At 37.0% G+C, this 12,428-nt stretch overlaps 1 long non-coding RNA gene across 1 annotated transcript; it reads left to right on the top strand.

Annotated features, from left to right (window-relative positions):
• Positions 1-3,040: 3,040 nt before the first annotated feature.
• On the top strand, positions 3,041-12,216 carry LOC139363156 (uncharacterized). Its single transcript, XR_011623081.1, has 3 exons — positions 3,041-3,052; positions 5,933-6,043; positions 12,040-12,216. It is a non-coding gene; the product is annotated as an uncharacterized lncRNA (long non-coding RNA).
• Positions 12,217-12,428: the final 212 nt, after the last annotated feature.

Raw genomic sequence — 12,428 nt, 5'->3', positions numbered from 1 at the left:
TTGAATACTGCCTAGCTGAGAAGCTGAGAATTTTTCAGAACTGAAGAAATCTATCAGTAGGGTTTATTCTAGGATATAGGAATAATGTAACTTTATAAAATTTAATGTAACTTACCATATTGACATATTAAGAAAGAAAAATATACTCATCTTAGCATACATAATAGGTTCAACAGCCGTTCATGTTGACAAACCTTAGAAAATAATACATAGAAAGGGACCTCCTTTTAAAAAAGGGTGTCTACCTAAAACAATGTAAACCTCACATTTAATGGTGAAACATTGGAAGCATTCTCTTAAAGTCAGAAATAATTTAAAGATGCCTGTTGTCACCACTTCTATTCAGTATTGTACTGGAGGTCCACAGCAGCTCAATAAGACATGGAAATAAATAAGACTTGTGGGGCATGGAAAAATAAGAAACCATATTGTCACCATCACAGAAGATATGATCATCTACATATGAAATTCAAGAGAATCTCCCTACCAACTATTAACAGTAGAAGTAACCGGAAAGTTCATCAAGGTTGCTGTCTAAGAAACTATATACAAAAATTAGTAGTATTTGTATATATCAGATAAAATTGTTTTAAAGATGTAATTTAAAAATACCTTATTTTTCATAGCCATTAAACTACAGAGTATGTGAAATAATTAGGTGCAGAAGTAATGGCAAAACCCTCAATTTTTTGCACCAACTTAATATATACATGATTTAATTAAAAAATTATGAAATTTTATTGAATGATTTAAGAATACCTAAAAAAATCAAGAGTTATACCATATATATGGATAGAAATACTCAGTATTTTGAATTTCCAGTTCTTCCCAAAATAATCTACAAAATCAAAGCCAGTTCAATCTAAATCTTAAATTTTCTCAGAAATTGACAAGTGGTTTCTAAAATGTATATGGATGAATAAAATGCCAAGAATGGCCCAAGGAAAACATTTGAAGAAAGTTAAAGGTAATGAACTTACTCTATCATTTATCAAGGGTTATTATAAAAGTAAAATAATTAAAATGTGCTGTATCAGTAGATACAACTTAACAAAACAGGGAGCCTGGACACTACCATGTACATGAGAGAAGTAGTTTTCAGATTAGTGGAGAAATATAAAATAAAGAGAATATTTATTTTAGATGAGACAATTAATTTATCATATGGAAAAAATTGTAATTGTAAATCTACCTTATACTATATACAAAAATTGTACTATATACAAAAAATTGTAAATCTACCTTATACTATATACAAAAATAAATCCTAAATGGATTGAAAAATGTAAGGATGAAAAATACGAAAAAATTAAGAAAAATAACTTTATTTTATATATATATATAAACATATATATTATATTTTTTTTTTTTTGAGAAAGGGTCTCACTCTGTTGACCAGGCTGGAGTGTAGTCATGAGATCTCAGCTCCCTGCAACCTCCACCTCCCAAGTTCAAGCAATTCTCCTGCTTCAGCCTCCCAAGTAGCTGGGATTATGGGCACCTGCCACAACATCCAGCTAATTTTTGTATTTTTAGTAGAGATGGGGCTTCACGCTGTTGGCCAGGCTGATCTCGAACTCCTGACCTCAAGTGATTCACCTCGCCTCGGCCTCCCAAAATGCTGGGATTATAGGCGTGAGCCACTGTGCCTGGCCAGAATAGCTTTGTGATCTTGAAGGGTAGAGAAAGAGTTATTGCACAAGACTCAAAAAGCATAGACTTTAAAACGATTGATAACTTTAATCATTTAAAATAGAAAAGATCTATATGAACAAAAGACCATAAAATGATAAGGCATAGACTAAGAGAAGATATTTGTAGTCCAAGCAACCAGTAAAGGATTAGTAAACAAAATACGTATTAAATAGAAGCCTAAAAAACAATAAGAAGGAAACATTTCAATAGAGAAAGAACAAAGGACATGAAGAGTCAATTAATTAAAGAAGAAGTCTTTTAAAACATAAGTGTTGCACAACCTCATTGATCATTAGGGGAGATTAAAATTAAAACCCAATGGGACAGCATTCCATAACCAGCAGATTGGCAAAACTTAAAAACTCTGATCATATAAAGTCTTGGTAATACCACGGGAACATAGAAACTTTCAAAACCGGCTACTATTAGGTACTTCCACTTTGGAGAGTAATTTAACAATATCCATGGAATTAAAGATGTGTATAACCTGCAAGGCAGCGAATCTATTTTTAAGCTATATATCCTTGTTGAATTCTTAAACAAGGAGGCATTCTTAAATATGATAGTGCAGCATTGTTGTATTAGCAAAACTTGAACAAACACAATTGTTCAAGAATAGGGAAATGGAGACACTAAAGAAAATTTAATAGAATACTAAATATCATTAATCATGAATAAATTAGATCTACCTGTACCAAAATGGATATATTGCAAATTATAATGTTGAGTGGAAAAACACAAGTCGTGAAAGGATATGTTATGGTAAAATTTAGGTGAATCATGAAAATATGTAAAAACAATACTGTATGTTTATAGATACATACATATATAGTTAAAAATGAAAAATATGGACAGGAAGGGTAAATAGTGTTGTGGTGGCTCTTCTAGGGAGGGAAGAAACAGTATCTCCAATATTTTGCTTATTTGTATTTGCTAGATTTTATTTTACAAATATCTGAGGCAAATATTGTTAAATAACAACACTTGTTAAATTAGAGGAAAGGTGGTATTGTGGTGTGTTACATTATTATCTATACTTTTCTATATGTTTGAAATAGTTCATAGTTAAAATTAAAGTGTTTATTTACATGAAGGAAATAGCCAAAAGTGTAAAGGTCTTTTACTTAATCCTTGTTGTGACCCATAGCATAAATTGGAGACTGTGACTGATTTTAGATGAAGTCTTTCGTCTTAAACTAAGAGAGGATAACTGGCTAATAAAGAAGTTATTCCTAACCTTGGTTTCATTAGTGCAGTTCTCTAACCAACTAAACTAACTCTCCGCAGGTGACGAAATCTATAAAGAAATAAAAAGCATTTTTTGCTTGATGAGTTTGGACATAATCACACTATTAAGGTAAAGAATAACTGTATTGTTTGTGGAACCTAGAGCAAGATGCTGTTAATGTTGCTAATCAATTTGACATGAAAAATTTTACATATTATAAAACATTTGTCCTATTAAAATCTTGGTATCAAATTCAATTGATTTCCAAGACGCAGTTTTTGTTGAGAGAAAAGTAACAAACAATGGTTTGTTTTAATTTAGTTTTTATAAAACAATAATTTACATAGAGTTAGGAAAAAGATAGCTTTGAACAGAATTTGTGTACTTTGAAAAGAGGGAAGAAATCTTTCTCCTGCATTTACAGATATTCAGAGTTCAGAAATCCCATTTCACCCACAAGGGCTAAGTTTCTAAAATCCTCATGGTACAAGAGTTTCTTAAACTTTTATTAATTTTTTGGTGAGAGGGCTTAAGGACCTAGAAGAAAAATAAGATAGGAAGAGCAAGATTTAGAGGGCAAATGTGTCAAAGCCACAGAGCCAATGTTGTGATCCCTGATCATCTGATTGAGGCTGGTACAGGAGTGTCCCAGCAATTCCCGTATATTAGAACTGGAATCATCACAGTTGCTGAAAGTGTTTAGAGAAGGAAATTCCATTGTACTTAGATTTCATGTAAAAGGAACTCATGGTTGGGGAGGGGGAGCTCTAAACATATCTGACTGCATTAAACCATAGAATTACAGAATCCTACGTTATTAAAGCTGGAGGAAACCTTAGAAGTTTCCAGTTTAACCTTTTCATTTTTCATCTATGGCAGGGATATTTAAAGCTGTTTCTAAAGGCACAATTGGCTCAACTCTTTTCTAATTTATCTTGACAGTCGTAACAGTCAAACCAGTTGTGTGTAGAAAGAGACATAGAGACAATTTCAAGTGGGGGTATTAACCTCTTGATACATTATTTTAAAAATCAGTCATAAAAAAGCCAAAGTTTAGAAGCCTAGCTTTTGTCTTATGTCATCCCGCATATTTTAAATGCACCGTAGTTGAAATGTAAATGCCAAATTGTCTAGGTATCACATACTGCCAAATATGCCTTAAATAGACAAGGGCTATGCTATTTATAACCCACAGAATACCACGGAAAGCCTAATTTTCCTAAGTGTGGAGTGTGGAAGTTAGGATGAAAGAGAGTATTTCACTTGATTTATGAGCTTTAAAATAAAAATATAAGGCATCCTCAACCAAAACCTAGCTTCCAACATTTGATGAGTTTTTAACTGACTGCATGAGGTATCTCTGCACAAACTGTCTCATTATGATTGGACTGCTGTTTCAAAGAGCAGAAATATTTTCTTCCAGGTAGGAGTGAATAGTTGGCCAGGTGGGGAAATTTACTAAGATGCATTTTTAAAAGTCCATGCAGTTTTTCTGGAGAAAATTGGGAGAAACCTCTGGAAGCTATATATATAGGCAAAATAGGGCTTGCAGGAAAGAGAAATGCTTTCAGTCTTTTAGGCCACGTGTGTACTTTCTCGTGGCAGAGAGCAAGATGAAACTCAATGTGTAATGTTTTTATTAGAGGAAATACTTGTGAAAGGAAACAGAGAGGGAGCCAGGTATAGCTGTGACAACTGTCAGACCATGAGGCAAGTCTGGCTCTAAGTGAAAGAGGGAGAGAGGTTGAGTGGAAGAGTCCTAGACTGCCCGGTAGTCTAAGGAAGTTTGACAAAACCTGTGAGGAGTCCTTGCGATGAAGGTGGACAATACAGGAGCCTCGTGTCTCCAAGGAACTCCCCAATATACCTTGTCCTTGCTAGGCAGCTGCCTGTGAGGAGTGGAGCCTTGGGACAAAGGCTGAGAAGGATTTCATAAAACAGCAGGGGGCCCCTGGGTCAGTTTCACTTCCTGTTACAGGATGGCTGCAGTGAGCATCCTCATAGCTGCTACTGCCATCCATAGGCAAAATGATGGAATAGGCAGCTTCATCTGCATTCCCTTTACCTTCATCTCTCCACCACATCCCTTTTCCTTTCTTGGGTGGTTCTTCCCCACTCCTCTTAGACATTCAGTCATAGCCTTTGAAATATCTTTTACTCTTGAAAAACGATTTGCTCCTCGAAAAGATGTGATATTCACAGTAGGGCAAAACTCCATGTTCTTCAAATATTTTGCTTTCGTATCCCCTGAAATAATTTTTAAAAAATGGTGTACACATTCACAAATCTTTAGTTTTGGGTGACTTATTTTTAATATTTTTAAAGCTTGTAAATCAAGTGAAACACTCTCTTTCATCCTAGCTTCCACACTTTACACTTAGGAAAATGAGATTTTTCATGGTGTTTTGTAGGGTATAAATAACATAGTTCTATGTCTATTTAAGGCATATTTGGCAGTATGTGCTACCTAGACAATTTGGCATTTAAATTTCAACTATGGTGCATTTAAAATATGCAGGATAACATAGTTTTTTAAAAAATGATATACACATTCACAGATTTTCATATAGACATCTACAAATTTTCTGCCAGAATGCATGTGTATCATGACAGTAAAACTCTTTTCTGAGATTCAATAGAGAGGCAAGTTTTCATTGCTCACTATATTATACCAGAGCTGTAGGAAGGCTGTAAGTATTGAGGGAGGATGCAGATAATGGAGCTGCAGGGGACCAAGGTGTAAGATAAGATGGGGGTATCCCCATCTTCCATTGTCCTGCTTACCCCACGTTTCTCTTGAGAGATTTTCTGAGGACGGTGACTTAGAGGGGACCTAAGGCAGGTGCTATGTAGCCAGCCCCTACTCAGCTGTTGGGACACATATGACACAATAAAGGTTTGTTGGATATTAATTGACACAGAATGTAATCAATTGCTCTGGTATCTCAAAAAGTTTATTTTCTGCAGATTGGCTGCATCTTATCCAACAGGCTCATTTTTTTCTCCCAGACAGACTGCTGCACTTTGCACTTGGCTGACATTGTTTTTCTGTCCTCTACTGTGACACAGGGAAAAGTGAATTATTTCTGATGTGCTCAAAGCATTCCTGATTTTCTCAAGGTGAGAGTCCACGTACAACTTCCCGGTTGAATAGTGATGGGAAAGTACATTCCTGATCATGGTGGCAATCTGAAATTTGCAGTCAATTGTGGACTTAAAATAATGAGAAACTCTAGGTAGAGAAGATGCACAGTTTCTCCTCAGACACCCTTATTCAAATCTTCATTCACATTGTTTCTTGTTGCTCTTCTATATTGGCTGTGGTTTATATAGAATATAATTCAGTCATTTTGCTTTCATCTGTGGCTCAAGAATATCTTGGCATTTTCTTCTATTTTTGACCAATACAGCATATTGCTGTTAATAAATTTATATAGTATGCTTTTGTTTTGGAAACGATCTGATTTTTCAATAGAGTAGGATTTAGTGCCACTAATATTCTTTAAAATAACATTTCAAAACTGCCTTTCCCCCCATTTAGACATTTAGTTGCTTTTCCAACACACATTTTTTAAGGATGAGATTTCCATTTAACACCACGATTTAGATAAAATTACTTTCTTAAAATCACATTGCTCCCATAGTATACTTAGTTTTCTAATTCCCATATGCTCCACTATTGCTGAAAAAACTTCATCTATATGATGTGACTGAAGAGGCAGCTTTCGTTCACAACACAGCACAATCTGTTAAAGTGGTAAATATTACCCATTTCTATTATTAGAGCTGAAATGGAATTTTCTCTTGCTGCATTTTCAAGATGTGACATAATGAGATAGCAAGCATGGAAAAGTCAGAAATAGTGGAAGCTAACGGTTGTCATCAGTACCAGGAAAGCTTGAATTCAGTCTGCCTTGCCTGGCTCCTGACTCGTTCACACAACGCCCCCAGGCCATCTCATTCTCTGTTTGAATTATAGGGTGCTATGTGAGTTTTGCAGATACTGGGGTAAGGAAGCGTGAAGCAAGGTTTCCAATTCTATATTGGTTTTCAGACTGAACGAGAAAAGAAAAATTCTTGCTTGATGTTTCAATTCTCTTCAGCCTCCTAAAGACACACCTCCCCAGCTCTGAGAACGAGTTGAGTAGTTCTTCACCCTGCACAGAGACACCCCTGACTTCTCTCTCCTTGACTATGAACCAGAATTTAAAAATGAGAGAAAAAAATTAAAAAGGCAACTGTTCTTGTTGCAGAAGTACTATTGAAATTAGCACAGTGTACAATTTCTGGCAGAAATGAGAGAAGAATGGGGGAAAGGGGGTGTGTGTGTATGTGTGTGTAGACCTCAATAGACCTCATGAATATAATTGAGGAAGGAACAGGAGTAACTAGAGAAAAACCTTAAAAAAAACCCTATATATATATTTATCATATATATTCATATATATATATATATATATATATAACAAAAATGTTATCTGAAAAAGCTTTATATTTAAAAATCAGATTCACTTTGAGCCTATTAGTTTGTTAAAGGAAAACTTTTACATCTTTAACTGGGCTGTTAATATTGTCATTTACCAGTCGATGCCTTCATTGAGTGCATCAGTGAAATTCAACTCAGTTTTCCCGGCTCTCAAGTTGTGCATTTATCACTGATACTCCATGGCCTGGCTTTTCTCATTGCTTAAATAGTTTCCTACTCTTTTACGTTATTGTTAGAACAGAGTATATTCAGCTTTCCGAAGTTAATAGAGTAGCATGGCTTGATTTGTTTTAATAAAAAATGGATAAAATTGCTGGCTTTACTGGAGTGGTCTGATTTGCATCTCCCAGTGGAAATCTTCCCTTTGAGTCTTGTGCTTTGGAATTAGAAGAGATGCAGGCTTCTTGTCTTCTTCTAAGTCCTATGTGGATAGTAGAAAGAGGACTGTATGGAGTCTCAGGAGCCATGTCTCTTTAATACCAGCGTTGCCAGTAACAAGCCTTCTAACCCCAGGTGAAGTGCTTAGCCTCTCTGGGGCCTAGTTCCTCATGTGTAAAATAATGGGAAATGGATTTTATGATTTTTCTGTATAATTTAGGCATATCTAAAGCTCCACAAGATTTGAACAAGAAACACCAGTGGGGTTCTGTATATTTGGTATTGTTTAGTGAACGAATCACAGGGACACCAAAGGTTCTTTAGGTTAACAGATGGAAAATTGTAACGGAAAGAGGAATGACTGAATCAGAATTTTCTTATTAAAATGTCTGCAGCATGCTAGCAAAAAATAAGGGATTGAGCCACACATGACAGTAACCTTTTCGAGTGGTCTCTTTCCTTCTTATTGACTGACTGATTTTTGGTTTATGGCTGTGGCCTCTGGAGCAGCCATTGGTTAAAAGACGTGACTCCTTTCTAGATCCAGTGCTTAAGGTTACATATTTCCAGCACTTTTCCAGAGCTTGGTGCAATGACTGACTCCAATATTTTATATGTGGCTAAGAGAACTCACCTACAAGAGTATACACTATCTAGAATGCTTACATTGTTTCTATGTAAATAATTCACTGTCTTAAACCTACTCACTGCACAAAATTGTTATGACCAAGAATGTTTATATCATGGGCTTGATATAGACATAGCCTAGAATTTTAAGGATGAAAAGTTGATGTGATAGATTATTGTTATTTCTGGTATGCTTACTGAATGCCAGGTACTGTGCATTATCTATGAATTACCATTTATAGAAATGATCTCATTTTAATATGAACAACAATTTTATAAAAGAGGGAGTATTTTGTGCCCATTTTTCAGTAATGTAACTGAGGCCCAGAGAGATTAAGTGATTTCTCCGGACTCACCATTACTAGCAAGTGTTAGACCTAGAGTTCAAATCCATGTCAGTTTTACCAGAAAGCTTTATTTTTACCAACACTACTCAGTTCTATCTCATTGGGTCATCTGTCTTCTGCCCAGATACCAACTTCCTCACCTTCATCCTCAAACATCCCCCATCTCCATGGTATTATAGTAATGCCATGACTGCAAAGATGCTTTCTTTAACACAGGTATACTTTGAAGCACATGTGTTCCTGCCTTATTAATTGAATATTCTGAAACTTTCCTTCCAGTGTACAGCCACTGGAAAATACCTGGGAAATCACATTTTCTTGTATGTGTGGAGAGATTGCTATTTCCTAAATTTAAGGAGATTTCCCCAAATTTAACTGAATATCTTTCTTCCCATTGAAAACAAAAGTGCCTCTCAGCCAACAAATGAGCAGAATATTTTCCCAACAGGTCCTTTAATTTGCAGATGCTTGAAAATGAATGAAGATCAAAAGCTTTTTCATAGACCACTTTCCCCTCTGGGAGACATTTAAGCATGTTAAGAATAAGCATCATTTTTAAAAATTAAGAAAACAAGTTGGATTTTAAATATATTTCAAAAATAGCTTTGCACAAATATTAAGCCCTTTTTGTGCTATTCAGTTTTTTTAGGCACCCGAGGAATTGTCTTTTTCTACATCTAACCCATGTTGTTAGTACATATAGGCTTTTGTAGTACAGAACATCCTGATTTAACCAGAAAGATCATTAGCATGAAACACATTTGTATATTGCAGAAAGCTCCACAAAAAGGTATCTGTGTCCTTGCAGATAAGGATGTTCCCATTTAGATTAACTGAAAGAAAAACAAGCCTGACAATGGATGTTGCCTTTAAAAAAATAAATAATCTGATTTTCAAATAACATCTTAAAGCCACTGTGGGAATTGCTGTCATTCTGTCAAATAGAGATGGCCTAGTTTCCTGTGGATCATCTTAAATGGCAAGGGGCAAATGTGTGTTTCAGATTCCCAGTTGAGCTGTTTCTTCTGGAAGTGTTGGAACTGTTTGACCATCTCTTTTTGTTAGGATGTGGGTTCATATCTTCTCTCTTGTTTATTGGAGTTGCTGAGACCCAACGAGGACCAGCCCTAGACAAAATTATTATGGAGATGAGGCTTGATTAAGGTTTCCCCTAATCTTCCTTTTAGTACCTTCTTCCAGGAGGCGTGTGTGCCCCCCACTTCCGGCAGGGAGAGACTGGTTTATTGCCTGTCACTCTGGCTCTGACCCCAGGATGCTCTGCTTACCCACCACCACTCTCATCTCCACTCCCCACACATGTTCTGGAACATCCCTTTCACCTTGCCTTTCATTAGTGCTTACCCGACCAAGTTCCATTTTCCCAGGGTGACTGAGGCTAATGTGATAAACTAATGACTGATATTGGGTGAGCAAAACATTAGCATTTAAATAGGGACCTTCTGAAGGAGACACACTTAACAGGGACGAGGTCTTCAGAGGGAGCAATTTCAGACATGATGACAGGACCAGGTCAAAGATAATTTTGTCAGATGGGGCCTTGGGGTTATGTGCAGGGTCAGCCCTAGTTGCTAGCCTTTGTCTCAGTCAGGATTTCAGACATTTATGGCAGGATCCCAACAGCTTTCACAGGACTTTTGACATAAGTACTTTGACCCAAGAGCGTTTCCTCCTGCTCCTTGACAGGCTCCACCTTTCCTCCTTCACAGGAGTAGACTGTTCTTGAAACAACTGAAAAGAGAACCTCTTTAGCAGTTGGGAAGAAACATGATTAACCATGTAGCAGCAAGTGGACATTTTCAAGAGGTCCTAAATCCAGGGCCCCTGCTTTGCTCAGCTCCAGGGCACCCATTCCACATAGAATTACAGTGACTGCTGCTTCCTGGAGACCTGCGCATAGAAGGCGCTGCTGAGATCTGGGTTTGCGCTTGGGGCTCCTGAACAAATGTGGCCTCCATTCAGCCTCGCAGGCCGATGTAGGAGTTTGTATTCTCATTTTTCTGTAGGTACAGCATAAGTATCCTGGTTTAGGACTCAGTGCTAACCATCATCCTTTCACCCCCTGAAATGCTGAGAAAATAAGACCTTGTTACATCAAGCAAAGACTGTGATGGGGGCTTCAGGACCATTTAGAGAGTCTGCCTGAAGAGTTTTGTATGAAGGCATTACTGATTTAAGGCTGGTGGCTTTATTATCTTCATAATATAGTCAATGTCCCCTCCTTCGTTCTTTGAATAAAGGTGATGGGAGCGACATCTGTTCCAAAGCTGGTTCACTGAATGGCGATTTTGATGACTTAATGCCTTTTCAGACTTGTGCTGCCACCGCTGTTCTTTGGTTTTGATTTTAAAGCAGCTGAATAGAATCTCTAAGACTTCCATTATGCCTGCCTTTAAAAAAATTCTGAAGAAATAATTTAGAACATGCCAAGGACAAATGCTTGAGTTATAGAAACTTTTTTTTTTTTTTACTACTATTATTATTACAAAGCGACCAAAAGATCTCTTAATTTCTTTGATTGTTTAAAGTAGCTGCGTGGAAACATAATGTCTTAGATGTGGAGAGAGTTTCTAATTGAGCATAAGTCTGAGTGCGGGGACAATGGCAGTTGGTTGCTGGGATTCCCAGGGACTCCGGAAAGTGAAAGGGGTCAGGAAAAGTTTATCGGAATTTGATAGCAGCCTCTATACAAACATCCAGATAAAACTACAGTCAATTACTATGTATGGCTTATTATGCTCCCCTCCCCAAGTTCCCAAATTTTGTGCAGATTTAAATCTTTCATCCAGAATAAAGATTTGTAGCATAATGACCTGATTTAGCTACAAAGAAGAAATAAATCTGACAGTTGGGACCAGAAGAGGTATTAATCTCCAAAGTTCATGCAAGCCTTTGTTTCCTCCTTTCAGTTTTTAAGCAACAGGGGCAAAAACAGAGTGAGGGACTGTTTGCATTTCAGCTCGAGTTACATTGCTTGGGAGAAAACAGACCAAAAAGTGGGGAGCCGTGTTAGAATTGAAAGAAAGATTTTCCATTCTTTAAAGACAGCGCAACCGAGGGGAAGCAGAGAGATGGAGTCAACCTTGGCCATCTCATGGGCTGCCCCGGGCTTAAGAGAGAAGCAGGTGGACAGGGAAGGCATTCAGCAGGAGGGGCACCTGGGGCACCTGGATATTGTTTCTGATTACCCAGGCATAATTTAGTGGGACATTTCACAATGTGGAGTCGGGTGCTGAATGGATAATTATTCTACTTTTCAGTTTCAGGTTTGACCCCTGGCACACACTGACCCCAGGTGAAGACAGAGCAGACTCTGTAGTCCGCCAAAGGATAGGCTCTGATCTAAGTTCTCTGAAGCAGTCCTGGCCTCTGGATAAATGACCTCTTCAATTAGGCTTCTTTACGTTTCATCTAGATGAAGAGTTTTTGGCTCATTTCCCCACTTCTGCCTTTGCTCAATGTGAAAACACATTTTAAAATGTAATCGTTTGAGGGTTATTCTAACAGTTCTAACTGACTAGCTGTTCTGGAAGAGAAAAATAATACGGTTTTTAAAGGAACCTTAACTTTTGAAAGTGAAGTGAGTACCACATGCTGCAAAGGAGAATATTGATTTAATGGTCACACATAATCCTGTAAATTTAGTCAT

This window comes from Macaca nemestrina, chromosome 5 (genome assembly GCF_043159975.1).
Source record: "Macaca nemestrina isolate mMacNem1 chromosome 5, mMacNem.hap1, whole genome shotgun sequence".
In the NCBI taxonomy this organism is placed as follows: domain Eukaryota; kingdom Metazoa; phylum Chordata; class Mammalia; order Primates; family Cercopithecidae; genus Macaca; species Macaca nemestrina.
Note: the sequence above shows the minus strand (reverse complement) of the source record. Positions and strands in the feature narration are given on the sequence as shown.